Source organism: Dreissena polymorpha, chromosome 5 (genome assembly GCF_020536995.1).
Source record: "Dreissena polymorpha isolate Duluth1 chromosome 5, UMN_Dpol_1.0, whole genome shotgun sequence".
NCBI classification, from domain to species: Eukaryota; Metazoa; Mollusca; class Bivalvia; order Myida; family Dreissenidae; genus Dreissena; species Dreissena polymorpha.
The window spans coordinates 109,758,925-109,764,419 of NC_068359.1; the positions used below are offsets into that span (position 1 = coordinate 109,758,925).

General features: G+C 31.8%; 1 long non-coding RNA gene across 1 annotated transcript; it reads right to left on the reverse strand.

Moving 5' to 3' along the window:
* Positions 1–554: 554 nt before the first annotated feature.
* On the reverse strand, positions 555–5,069 carry LOC127880817 (uncharacterized). Its single transcript, XR_008049748.1, has 2 exons — positions 4,906–5,069; positions 555–1,915 (listed from the first exon to the last, which is right to left on the reverse strand). It is a non-coding gene; the product is annotated as an uncharacterized LOC127880817 (long non-coding RNA).
* Between the last annotated feature and the right edge of the window lie 426 nt (positions 5,070–5,495).

Sequence of the window (5,495 nt, forward strand, 5' to 3'; positions counted from 1 at the left end):
TGGGATGACGACATAGATTTAGATTTGGTATAAGGTTATTATACTGATGATGAGGCAAACAATAAATCGCAAGCAAGCACGAAAGAGCTGTGCTATATTTGTCCTGTTTGTGGTGCGGAGTATAAAAGTGTATCAGGATTTCGAGGTCATGTCATAAAAAAACATTAACAGAATTTACGAGGTAATAAATATTGGATGCATTTTTGTAGTTCTGCATTTTGCGTACAAACCAAACAAAAAACAAGAAAGGTTTTCGTGTTTTAGTAGTTCTATATATATATATATATATATATATATATATATATATATATATATATATATATATATATATATATATATATATATATATATATATATATATATATACTCATGTTTTATTCGTTTTATTATCATATATATCTCGAACAATCAATATATAAAACAACATTAATAAATCAAATCCTCGCACATGCAAGTAAGATATCCAAAACAGTGGACACATGATACGGTGTAATTATGATGAGACAATTGAATCAGGCATTTACAGTTACTACTAAATAGTGTGTACAAAGGAGTTTAGTGTTTTATTCCTTTAATTATTTTCAAAGAAATGAATATAAAACGTGTTGTAGAATGGTTTTAACAAAATTATGGACAAAGATTTAAATGCAGTTAATAGAACATAAAAGTTTATTCTGACTTAAGCATGTTAAGCTAATCGTCATTTACATTACATTTACAATAACAGCATGCTTTTGAAGTAAATACAAATCATGCATCACTTCGAAAAAGTTCCTATTACAATATAAGGAATAAACATGTTTTCGTGAGAATGTTAATATTGTTAATACATAGTGACCTGTCTGTACCAAAGTTCATAAGTGAAAAATATAATTATTAAATGACTTTTTTTAAACAAGAATTACATACATTAATATAAAATTAGGACACATATAAGAAAAAAATATGATCCCTGCATATAACTGCATAAAGTATATACTTGCATTGTTTTTTCATTCGTAATTTTTTTTATAGAAATATAGAATTGAGTAATACTGACAATGTAAAAGCTGTATGATATACCTCTACCTATGCTACACTTAATTGTAGTTAAGTATAAGTAAAATCCCTGTGTTGACAACCTATACTAAAGCAAAACTATAGTTTATGTATAGCGATATGGTTCCTTAGAGTATATAAAGTACAATCATTTTATTTAGAGAGAAATCTATAAGTAAAATTAATAACTCCATCTATATAAACTAGTTAATTTCATTTATCTATATCCCTACATCGACTATCTATGCGGAAAAAAAAAATTGAAAATTCCACCTCAGGATTTCCTATGCAGACATCAAATTTTAACAGTCTTTCCTATAACACCAGAACATAAGCAACGCGATTGATATGTTGTGGCAGTCCAGTCCATATTTGGTGAGATCTCGGAATGCATTTCCGATGCACATAGACAGAGCACGTAAAATCACTCTTAATTTCAACCGATAACTTGATTGCTGTCAGACTGTCATTTGCGTACAACTGTAACATTTGAATTGATTGCTCTAATTCCTTTACAACGAACTGAGATGAAAAATTTTGCAGTTTAAGTTCCACAGCAAAGTCTGAGAAGGTTGTCGTCTCCACCTCCATTTCTAGAAGCCCTGAACTACATTCCATCACATCAGCTTCAGGCTTATCATTGTTTGTCTCCTGGAAGGAGTCAAGCTCATATGTGGAGTCTTCATCAATAGCATAACTATGATCACGTGTGAACTGCACATTTTCACTTTCTGACTGGGTAGAAGAATCTGTTGTAGCTTTAATGTTCACCAGGGGTTCACTGGCAACATGGTTTTCTTCCTTTGGCTGTTCAGATGTTATGTAGTGGTACTTGCGTTTCACCGTAAGGGATCCTCTTTTGCGTTTTCTAGGCATTCTAAAAGCATAAAACAAAACATATTCTAAAAATCAGTTAATAAAATGTTTACACAGTCACCATCATTTATTGAAAACATGGCTTGCCACCATAGGAAGACTAATAGACTATGCCACCTTTTTCCACATTTTTCGAAACGTTAACGCAAAACGTAAACGCAAAGTGTGACGGAATTTCAGACGACCAGACAGATGGACATAAAAATGTACTTAGTTGTATCAACATATTAATAAAATTAATTGAAATATTTATGTAAGAATTCCGATTTTTTGCATTAATTGAATAACAATTATCTACACATTTCAGAAATTCTTAATACAAGCATTAACAACGGGGAAACAAACTCTTGAAAATATCTCAGAATAAATGTTTTCTCCAATGATAAAGAAATATGACCTTTGCAATTTTTCTAATTTTTTTTCTAGAATAATAGTTATTAAATTTATATTTAAAAAAAAATGGTCAAACATTCTGTGAATGAGAACGATTATATGTCTCGTGTTTTGAGAAAACTTGGCATAATGCATGTGCGTAAAGTGTCGTCCCAGATTAGCCTGTGCAGTCCGCACAGGCTAATAAGGACTACACTTTCCACTTTTATGACATTTTTTGTTGAAATGAAATCTCTTCTTAGCAAATATCATTGAAAATTCCACCTCAGGATTTCCTATGCAGACATCAATTTTTTTTTTCAAAAAATGCATTTAAAATATGCACCATACATTTCATTGAAATGTAACATTGGTACAAACACAAACAATAATAGAGCTTGTATTGATCAATCCCTAAGAAAAAGCGGAGACAAATGTTAATCTCAATTGTTTTTTTTAAATAATTGATTAAGGACTAATATTGTATCATCATTGAGCTTATACAAATCAAGAACTTTGCAAATAATGCAAATTAAATGTACACCACACAATGCACTGAAGTGTACAATTTGCTAATCCTTAGCATGCTGGGAAATTTGTCGTCTGCTAAAGTGTTGTCTGCTGAATTTCTAAAATTAGCATTTTCTTAGATTTTTTTCACAGAATACTTTCAGAATAGCAAACAGTTTGAATCCTGATGAGACGCCACGTTCTGTGGCGTCTCATCTGGGTCCAAACAGTTTGCAAAGGCCTTTAAAGTTTGATTCCAGCGCTGAAAGGGTTACGATACCAACATGAATAATATAGGGCTAGTATTTACAGAGCCTTGGCCCTTACGCAAAAAGCAATGACATATGTATACAAAACTGAAAGCGGTCTAACAATTAAAACATGACTAAAGTTATACATGTGTATTGTCCTTTAGCTTATACAAAGTTATGAGTTAGTAAATAATGCAAATTAAATGTGAAACACACAATGCATTGAAGTGTCACATATCTAAAGATACCAACATGATTATCATAGGTCAATTATTGACCGAGCCTTTTGAAAAGAGCATTGACATACACATTCAAAACCGAGACTGGTTAAAAAAAAAATGACTAAAATTGTATAATATCTGAGCTAATACAAAATTATGCCTTTGCAATTCATGTAAATAAAATGTGCACCACACAGTTTATTGAAGTGTAACATTTGCAAAAATACCAACATGATCAAAATAGTGCTACTATTGATGGAGTCTATTGAAAAAAGCCTCAACATATGTTGATAACACGTTTAACTAAAAAAATTGAAAAATAACTGAAATTACATCATCTTGGAGCTAATACAAAATTATGCCTTTGCAAATAATACAAATAAAATTAGCATCACACAATGCGTTGAAATGTAATGTTTGTAAAGATACCCATAAGATTAATATAGGGCTAGTATTGACTGAGCCTTTCGAAAAGAGCCACGACATATGTTGATCAAACTGATAGTGATAACAAAATAAAAAAAATGACTAAAATGGTATTATCTTAGAGCTAACACAAAATTATGCCTTTGCAAATAATGCAAATTAAATTTGCACCACACAATGCATTGAAATGCAACGTTTGTAAAGACACCAACATGATATATATAGGGCTAGTATTGACTGAGCCTTTCAAAAAAGAGCCACGACATATGTTGATGAAACTGATAGTGGTAAAAAAATAAAAAAATGACTAAAATTGTATTGCTTTTGTGCTAATTCAAAATCATGAATTTGCAAATAATACAAATAAAATTAGCATCACTCAATACGTTGAAATGTAATGTTTGTAAAGATACCAGTAAGATTAATATAGGGCTAGTATTGACTGAGCCTTTCGAAAAGAGCCACGACATATGTTGATCAAACTGATAGTGATTACAAAATAAAAAATGACTAAAGTTGTATAATATTTGAGCTAATACAAAATTATGCCTCTGCAAATAATACAAATAAAATTAGCATCACTCAATGCGTTGAAATGTAATGTTTGTAAAGATACCCATAAGATTAATATAGGGCTAGTATTGACTGAGCCTTTCAAAAATAGCCACGGCATATGTTGATGAAACTGAAAGTGGTAAAATATAAAAAAATGACTAAAATTGTATTGCCTTTGTGCTCATTCAAAATCATGAATTTGTAAATAATACAAATAAAATTAGCATCACTCAATGCGTTAAAATGTAATGTTTGTAAAGATACCCATAAGATTAATATAGGGCTAGTATTGACTGAGCCTTTCAAAAAGAGCCACGACATATGTTGATGAAACTGATAGTGGTAAAAATTAAAAAATGACTTAAATTGTATTGCCTTTGTGCTCATTTAAAATCATGAATTTGCTAACAATACAAATAAAATTAGCATCACACAATGCGTTGAAATGTAACGTTTGTAAGAATACAAAAAACAATAGTATAGAGCTTTATTTGACCAAGCCTTTTGAAAAAAGCCACGACACACGTTTCTCGAATTATGGAAGTGTAAACAATGATACGCATGATTTGGTGAAAATACCCACCGTTGTTTTATAAGTAAATACAAAGCATAGTCGAAAACAAATGAAACAATAAGATGTATCAAACTCAACAAACCTTTGCAATGAATACTTCTGTGTTGGCAACACTTGGTTAATTTGTACTCTTATTATTTCTCGATTGCTTTGTCACGGTCTCGCTTTGTCAAAATGGCGGCTGTTAAAATTTGCCTCGAAGCGCGAAGTCTCGTTGGGTCGCAAGTCTCGTTCCCTTTTGCGTAACAACGCGAAAGCTTGTTCTTCGGTTCAGTGAGTGTCTCATCCCTTTGTTTGTATAGGTCCCTGATTAATAACACTGAGTTTCTTTGTCGCGTTACAAGATGGCGGATGTCTAACGCTGTTTGTGAAGTGACGTCACAATGTTTATCTGTGCGCGTGCCCTTTCCCATAAAAGTATTTAAACACAAAATACTCGAAAACTTGATTTTTGCCAGGTATAACGCCTACGCCAACAGGTAGATCGCATTCTTGTCCATATACATGTCAAAATTTCAGCAAACGTGCTGGGCCAGTTTTCAAGAAACTCAAATCGCGGCTATATGCCTCAACTTTACGAAACTTAGCCCCCTTTATCATTCGTTCGAATGAACGTCATCAATGATGACGTCCAATACATCACTCATTCCATACTAGAGTTGCGACACCTTA